General features: G+C 44.4%; 1 protein-coding gene across 3 annotated transcripts in view; it reads right to left on the reverse strand.

Annotated features, from left to right (window-relative positions):
- The window catches only part of LOC135199130 (polypyrimidine tract-binding protein 1-like), a 75,942-nt gene that overhangs the window by 7,198 nt on the left and 59,171 nt on the right, over positions 1-9,573 (reverse strand). For all 3 annotated transcript variants that reach the window (XR_010310911.1, XR_010310912.1, XM_064227044.1), the window contains one exon: positions 665-847. The gene's annotated coding sequence lies outside the window, so the exon portion shown is untranslated. The remainder of the gene's footprint in view (positions 1-664; positions 848-9,573) is intronic.

A 9,573-nucleotide genomic window follows, 5' to 3' on the forward strand; every position in this document is an offset into this window, starting at 1 on the left:
AAAAGTCTTTTTATTTTTATCAAGTAGCAGTCGGTTTTTATCAGATGTATCATAATATTGACAACTTTAGCATAGTCTAAATATCATATTGCCATAATATTAAAACTGATTAGGTACGACTCCAAAGGTAACATAGTGACAGGTTGAACGAGGATAAGATCTATATTCAAACACTCGTCCACGATTCATTACACCAAATGCCTCATGAAAACTTTGAACATCCCTTGACCTTTGACAAAAGACTTAGGTCTGCCAATTCTCATCCAGACCAGTCTGGGTATTCTAACTTTTCTGATGCTCATACTATTCTGCCGGGATTTGTACAAAGGACATTTGTTGGTCACCTCCATCTCCCTCTCACCTTTGTCTCATCTACTTATGAAATTTCCATACGCTATCATTTTTAACTTTATCCTGTTATCCGAGTTCAAACACTCTAGTTAAAGTTATATTCTGCAGATTAAATCTATTTATTTTTCAAGCTTTCTTTTTCATTCTACGCATTCTTTGATCAACCATTCTTAGTCTTTTACTCCATTCCAATGCAAGAGAAGCTTGATAGGGTCTCATTGCTCCTATGTATTTGAAACAGCTACTCTCATTAATCTTTGATATATCTAGGCATGTTCCATCATTTTCTACCAATCAACTGTAAACTACTTACCTGAAATGCCAGCCAGGAAATATGAAGCCAATATTGGAAAATCTTCATCACTTTTCACATTATGTATGGTAATGAAGTCCTGCTTACAACGTGGCATTGCGTCCTCGAAGGTCATCTCTCCAATAATGAGCTTAAAACAACTTCCAAATTCCTTTATGAAAATTGCGCCATATTGGCATCGCTCTGAAAATTTGGTGCAATTATCATACTGACGATATTTCTTCACATGTGAGGAACTAATACAAATGTACAAACATGCTTTATGCAAAATGTTCAATGTACATTCATTTTAGCATTTTTAGTAACAAGCTGCCCGAAATGAAGAGTACATTATTTAAAGATGTGTATACAGGAAGGGGAACGACAGGTGCAATGTTTGCCATGCGACAGGTGATGGAAAAACAAAGGGAAAGGCAGAGAGTGCTGCACATAGTATTCAGAGACCTGGAAAAGGCTCATGATAGAGTCCCAGGCTAAGAGGTCTGGAGGTGTACGTGAGTAAAGGGAACACTGGAGGATTATGTGAGGCTGTTCCAATATATGTATGAAGGAGTAAAAATGCAGGTTAGAAGCAGTGTTGGTTTTAAACTGAAATTGGGGGAAGTACTAGTAAGAGTGGTTAAAATCAGGGATCTGCTTCAAGTCCATATCTTTGTGACCTGATTATGGATGTGCTATCTCATGGAATAAGAGATCAATCCCCCTAGTGCATGTTCATTGCTGGAGACATCATGTCATGCAGCACCAACAGAGCACTGGAGGAAGTTACTGGAAGACAGAGGATTAAAGATCAGTAGAAAGAAGCATTTGATAGAGTGAGGCACACTGAGTTGATACAAGTACTACAAAGAATAAAAGTAGATAGCAAGGACATCCGACTCATAACCAACTTATACTGTTGTCAATCAGCATTGACAACACTTAACAGAATGGGTGGAAATAAAGAGAGGAGTTCGCCAAGGATGTGTATTATCACCAGATCTGTCTGCAATATATGGAGAGATCGTCTTGAGAAGTATAGAGGATATGGAAGGGATTAAGATCGGAGGAGTAAATGTTAATAACATTAGATATGCAGATGATACAGTAATCATTCCGGACACAACTGAAAACTGCAATCATTAGTAGACACAGTTCACAGGGAGAGTGAAAAATTGGGACTGAAAATTAATGTTAGAAAAACGGAAGTTGTAGTTGCATCAAAGAATAAAGATCCACCAAATTGTAATATACTGATAAACAACATAAGTATAAAACAAGCTAACAGTTTTGTTTACCTAGGCAGTCTACTAACACACGATGCAAGAGCAAAACAAGATATTGAGAGGAGGAATCTGATAGCTAAAAACTCTTTGAAGGAAATGAAAAATAACAGAATTGGAACTCAAACAAGAACAAGAGCTCTGAAAACATATGAGTGGTCCACTCTCATGTATGGATCAGCGAGCTGGACAATCACCAGGGAATTGAAAGCCAAGTTGAATGCAGCAGCCGAGATGTGGTTTTATAGAAGAATACTGAGAATATCATGGACAGATAGAGTGACAAATGAGGAGGTGTTAGCAAGAATTGGAACACAGAGAGCCCTTGTAAGAGGAATAAGGAAGAGACAAATGAATTTTATTGGACATATAATAAGACGTGAGAAGATAGAGCATTTTTGCCTTACTGGAAGGGTAGGGGGGACGAGAGCGAGAGGTAGACAAAGAGTAAAATACTTGGACAGCTTGGTGGGAGACTTGGATGGAGATTACACTGTAAATCAACTAATACAAGAAGTAGCTAGAGACCGAGAGAGGTGGAGGCAAATGACCGCCAACATCCAAGACACGGTACTTCGATAGATAGATAGATAGAAAGAAGACTGAATACCTAAGTTTTAATAAAGATCAAGACTCTGAGATTAGTATGGACGGAACAAGGTTGAACAGAGTAGAAACATTTGAATATCTTGGTTCAACAGTAGCTGATGAAGGAAATTTGGATGTAGAAATAACACACAAAGTGTAAGCTGGATGGAAAATTTAGAGAACGATGTCATGTATCTTGTGCGACAGCAGAATCAACATGAAGGTTAAAGGAAGAGTATATTGTATAGATATTTAATGTTATGCTGTATATTAATTACATTACGTACAGTTTATGAACATTTTGTACATTTGCTTTGTATTATTCTATAGAAGAAATATATTTATGTTTCCATGTATATTTCCCATTGCACATACTGTGAGACCACTATTTCATTATGCATCGTGGCAACATTGTAATTAGATGTGTCAACACTGCCTTTATTTCCCGCCATATGCATAGTCAGTCACTGTCCAGTGGTCATTGTAGTGACAAGCGCGGACCTGCTTCCGGCTGCTGTCGTCTTGATGTCTATTTATCTTCATTACAAGATTTTAAAGAATCTATGGATTTAATTTGTCACCCCTTCATTCCATTTCTTGCATGGATGTATGTGGCAGCATCCCACACATGGCGCAGTGAGTAACCGCACGTTATGGACTCCAAGAAGACGACCGCCATTGCCGCTTTCTTCTCGTCTCGCACATTGGATTCCTTACAGTGACTCAAGATATCAACGACAGTTTACTACAGTGTCTCCAAGAATGATACAGTGTCTCCAAGAGTGATACAGTGTTTGTGCAGTGCAGGGTTAGAGTGACAGTGTGCTATAGTGTTGTGTTGCATTATATTAGAGTGTCCTTGCCAAGCTTTGTTCAGGACATTTGAACTCTAGCGCCTGTTTTCTCGGGAGCCCCCACCATACATCCTCCCCTCGTCATGCATCGATGGTGACTGAGGCCCGAGGCGCTCCCCTAGAGGCACTCTCACCCCTCCCGCCTCCCCTCTGGTCGCTAGCTCGCAACACTCACTCACCCCACCCGACTGCCGCTTATTTCACAAGCGCACTGACAAACATTGTAATTTTTAAATATCTAAAGTGCTTTCTTTCGCTTACATACAGCGACTTGGATATTTTTCTGGCATTCTACTGATCTCAAGCTCTCTTACGACACCGAACACGACATGGCTCAACAAGAGGAAAATCTAATTGATTTAATGGATCAGACAGCAGATGAGTCAGAGGAGCAGACAGCGGATCAGGCCGAGGATCAAACGCAGGGTCTGATGAGAGACGAGGTACCTGTGCACCTCCCCACTGCTGATGAAGATACCAGCACCACTCTCCCTCCTCCCCTGACTCCCAATAGGACAGGAGACCAGAATAATGACATACTTCATCTTATACACTTTCTGCAGACTTCCAGCATGCAAGAGCAAGACCGACGACGACAAGAGGAGCAGAACTTCAGACTACAGATGGAGCAATCAAGACAGGAAGACAACCAGCGGTTCATGTCTCTTTTCTCCTTGCTATCAGGACAGATTGCGGCATCGCAACCCCAGCAAACTAACCCCATGATTGCACCTCCTGTTACAACTGTTTCCCCACCCCCTGGCTTCTCAGAGAATATACCTACAGTTTCTAGCAAGCCTACGGTCCACCTCCCCCACCTCTCCTGCAACAAGATGCAATGTACCAAGCGTTTCGCCAATGGAGACTCCGTTTTGAGGATTATGCAGCATTAGTTGGACTTGATAGGTTACATCAAACTTCCCAGCTGATTCACCTGAGAACTTGCATCTCCCTGGACGTCCAGCGCCTGCTTACGCATACACTGGGCATCCCCACCAACACATCACTTTCCCTTACAGAGGTGTTGGATACATTGCAAAAACACTTTCGCAGCCTCAGAAATGAAGCCTTACGACGCAGGGAATTGCTGTCCTGCAAACAGGCTGTCGGAGAATCGTTTGCAGACTACTACGCACGCCTCAAGGATCTCGCTGATGAAGTGGACTTATGCACTGGCAACCCCACCTCCTGCACCGAACGGCAACTGCAGATGGTAATTTTGATGGGTGTGAGAGACGAAGAGTTAATACAACGCCTTATCCCCCTCCAACCCTCATCTACCCTCGCAGAGTTCGTGACATGCTGCCGCTCCTACGAATCTACACGTGCGACTGCATCAGCCATTGCATCTTCCCCTAGCCAGGTCAACGCAGTATCTACTTACAAGAAGAACCAGCGTCTACAGAAGAGGACTTCTCATCGATCTCCTGACCAACATTCTCACCAGTCTCCTAACAGTGACCCTTGTCAATATTGCTCTCGCAAGCACAATTCCTGGGGGGTTCCGGGAACAATGCCCCAGCCACGGGTGCATCGTGCAATAACTGCGGACACACGGGTCATTGGCCCCGCACTCAGAAATGCCCTGCTAAGGAAGCTCAGTGCAAGACCTGCCAGAAACAGGGACATTTTGAGAAGATGTGCAGGTCGACCAAGAAAAGTCAGACTGGGTATACAGCTTCACCTCCTCCTAATAAGTCAAATCCCAGCTGCCGTTTTGTGGGTGATAACTTGGGTAGCGAGTCCCCCACACCAGTCACTGTCTCTCTGTCATTTGGCGATATATCAGCACAACTCCAGCTAATCCCCGATACAGGAGCAGACATCACAGTGATTGGCACCATACATTTGGATGCACTCCGCATACCTCGGACAAGGCTTGAACCTCCACCCAGGACAGGTGTCGTGACAGCAGATGGATCCCCCATGACACCGGCTGTAGGATGTTTCCAGGCAACACTTCGTCTTGGCAACAAGTCTTGCTCAGCAACCATACATGTTCATGAGGATATCCAGACTCCCCTCCTCTCCCGTGAACATTGCCGAGCTCTCGCCATAGTGTCGCTGGAATTCCCGAAGCCCATCCTCAAGGTAACACATGTCAACAGATGCGCTCAGTTTCCTGCCTCTGCCATGACGTCACCCGCAGCTATTAAGGACTATTTTCTTCGGCACTTCAGCGACGTCCTCATATCCAAGAAGGATCTACAAACCCAGCCACTAAAGAAAATGGCAGGCCCTCCGATGAGGATTCACCTGAAACCGGGTGCTACACCATTCGCTGTGCATACACCCAGGCCCATTCCGTTTGCTCTCAGAGATCAAGTGAAAGAAGAACTTGACTCCTTGGTGCAACAAGGAATCATCAGACCAGCAGGCGATGAACCCTCTGAATGGTGCCATCCCATGGTCTTGGTACCCAAGGACAAAGGTGTGCACATCACTGTTGATCACACCCACCTAAATTCTCAAGTAGCCCGCCCTACACACCCTTCACCTACGCCCCATGATGCCGTCCGCAACATCTCTCCTACTGCGAAGTACTTCACCACAGCGGATGCCCTGCATGGCTATTGGCAAATGGAGTTGGCAGAAGAGGACCGCCACCTGACTACATTTATAACTCCGTATGGAAGGTTCCAGCACTGTTGCGGCCCGATGGGATTTTCAGCAACAGGTGATGCATACTGCCTCCGTGGAGATATGGCACTACAAGGTGTTCCCAACTGTGTGAAGGTTGTAGATGACATCCTCCTTTCCGACGAGGATCTCCCTTCCCACCTACAACACGTGCACCAAATGCTGACCAGATGCCGTCAGTATGGCATCACCCTCAACAAGGAGAAATTTACTGTAGCCGCCCCTAAAGTTAACTTTTGCGGTTATGTCTTGTCATCCGATGGTATTGCAGCAGACCCTGACAAGGTATCAGCTATACGCGACTTCCCGACACCGTCCAATGTCACAGACGTCAGGTCGTTTATGGGTCTCGTCAATCAACTTGCCGACTTCACTCCAGACATTGCAGCAGCAGCACAGCCCCTACGTCCACTTATGAGCCCCAAACGCTCATTCTTCGTCTGGACGCACCCGAAACCATGACCGAGCATTTAAGAAAGTCAAGACAGCTCTGACTTCACCACCTGTCCTGGCACCCTTCAATCCTGCCTCGCCTGTGGTTCTACAAACAGATGCCTCACGCCTATACGGTCTCGGCTATGCCCTACTTCAAGATAACGGCCGAGGTCAGATGCGTCTCGTCCAGTGTGGCTCTCGTTTCCTTACGGATACAGAGACTCGCTACGCCACCATAGAGCTGGAGCTACTTGCAGTCACTTGGGCTATAGCTAAGTGCCGCCTATACTTGTCTGGACTTCAACATTTCACCTTAATGACTGACCATCGCCCCTTGATACCAATTCTCAATCACTACACTTTAGATGCTATTGAGAATCCACGCCTTCAGCGCTCAAGATGAAAGTGGCCCCCTACATCTTCACTGCAGTATGGCGCGCAGGGAAACAAACTTTGCATACCAGACGCCCTGTCTCGCTCCCCAACCAGTCGCCCCACACCTGAAGATGAAGAGGAGTGCACCACTTCGACTGCACATGTCAGGCGTATCGTTGCCAGCACCGCCACTTCCACTGACGACCAGGCAACAGGACCCATCATCGAAGAAGACAAGTCTCTACAAGAAATCCGCACGGCCGCATCCCAGGATCAAGATTACAGTCGTCTCGTTCACTACGTCTCCAACGGTTTTCTTACCAACCGCTATGATCTCCACGCTTCCGCCCTCCCGTATTGGAAGCTGCGGGACAACCTTTACGCGGATGGAGAGTTAGTATTGTATGGACCCCGGATCATCATCCCTGCAGCCCTCCGTAGACGCACCTTGGATCGACTCCACGACAGCCATCGAGGGATTGAAGCTACTCGACGTCGTGCAATGCAGACAGTATTCTGGCCAGGTATCAATGCACATATCAAGAGTAAAGTAGAAAGCTGTGAGGCCTGCCAACAGCTTCTCCCTAGTCAGCAACAAGAACCTTACATGTGTGACGACCATCCATCCCGGCTCTTCGAAAGTGTGTCAGCTGACTTCTTCCACGTAGCAGGGAAATCCTCCTTGTTATTGATGATAGACTTTCAGGCTGGCCTGTGGTTGTTCCCTGTGGACGTGACACAACTGCAGCCAGAGTTACAAGAATGTTCTGTGTTTTCTTCCGCGAGGTTGGTGTTCCACTTCGCTTACGAACTGATGGAGGACCCCCATTTTCCAGCCACGACTTCAAGCAATTTGCCGACCGCTGGGGAGTTCATCACATCATCACTTCTCCACATTACCCTCAGGCTAATGGACACGCAGAAGCTGCAGTGAAAGCTGTTAAACACCTTATCATCAAGACTGCCCCATCCGGGAACATAGATTGTGAAGCCTTTGATAGAGGACTGCTGGAGCTTCGGAATACACCGAACCCCGCTGGACGCTCCCCTGCGCAGATTCTCTATGGCCATCCTCTCGGCACTTGTGTTCCGGCTCACCCCAGATCATTCACAGAGGAGTGGCAAACTAAGACTGAAGATTATGACCGTCGCACTGCTGCCCAAACCGACCAGGCCATGAGCCTTTACAATTCTCATGCCCGCCCTCTACCCAAGCTCACCATCGGCCAACGAGTTAGGATACAGGACTCAACGACGCTTCGATGGGACAAGGTCGGCATCGTGATGGGCCGCGGAATGTCAAGAAAGTATGAAGTACGCCTTCCAAGTGGTCGTGTATGGTTTCGAAACCGAAGACATTTACGCCCAGTGGCTAATATGAGTGATGACACCTCTCCCCAAGTCCCTGTGTCCCCTTGCCCTGGCCAGGAAAGAGAGCCATCATTCGAACCCTCCAATGTCCCTCGTCATTCACCTCGACTAGCTCAGAGGAATTAATGTTCCGCTCGAGACACTGCTACGAGCGTAAAGGGGGAGGGAGGTGTATAGATATTTAATGTTATGCTGTATATTAATTACATTACGTACAGTTTATGAACATTTTGTACATTTGCTTTGTATTATTCTATAGAAGAAATATATTTATGTTTCCATGTATATTTCCCATTGCACATACTGTGAGACCACTATTTCATTATGCATCGTGGCAACATTGTAATTAGATGTGTCAACACTGCCTTTATTTCCCGCCATATGCATAGTCAGTCACTGTCCAGTGGTCATTGTAGTGACAAGCGCGGACCTGCTTCCGGCTGCTGTCGTCTTGATGTCTATTTATCTTCATTACAAGATTTTAAAGAATCTATGGATTTAATTTGTCACCCCTTCATTCCATTTCTTGCATGGATGTATGTGGCAGCATCCCACACATATATAAGACAGTAGTGAGACCAGCTTTGGTGTTTGGAGCAGAAACATGGCTGGTAAAGAGAATCCAAGAAAAATTGGGTGAAGTAGAGAAAAACTGCTCATGTGGATGTGTGGAGTAACAACAATGGACAGGATCAAGAAAGAAAGAATAAGAGGAACCACTAAAGTCGTAAAACTATCAAAGAAGACCCTAGAAAGAAGACTACAGTAGTCTGGCCATGGGATGAGAATAAGGGAGGAGACTTAATTAATGTCGGGAGGAGAGTAATGCAGATGAAGGCTCCTGAGGGTGGGAGAGCAAGAGGGAGACCGAAGAAAAGGTGGATGGATGCAACTAGAGAAAATCTGAGAGACAAACAGTTGTCGGTGGACAATGTGTTCGACCAAGCCAGGTGGAGGAAAGCTATCTGAAACATCGATGCAGAGAAAGAAGATACTTTCTTTTTTAATGCATCACAATCTCAATAGGTGGGTGCAAAAAGGAAAGTATTCCCTGGCAAATTCAAATCTTAGATAATCATTCCACATTAAATATTGATATTATCGTTTCAGACATTCTGTACCCATTATTAGTCTGGAAAGAATATATATATATATATATATATATATATATATATATATATATATATATATATATATTATATATATATATATATATATAATATATATGTAATATATATCTATATATATATATATATATATCGATATATTATATAATATATAATATAATATATATATATAATATTAATATATATACATTAATATATATACATAATATATTAATATATATTATATATAATATATATTATATATAGTATGTATATAA

Source organism: Macrobrachium nipponense, chromosome 25 (genome assembly GCF_015104395.2).
Source record: "Macrobrachium nipponense isolate FS-2020 chromosome 25, ASM1510439v2, whole genome shotgun sequence".
Classification (NCBI taxonomy): domain Eukaryota; kingdom Metazoa; phylum Arthropoda; class Malacostraca; order Decapoda; family Palaemonidae; genus Macrobrachium; species Macrobrachium nipponense.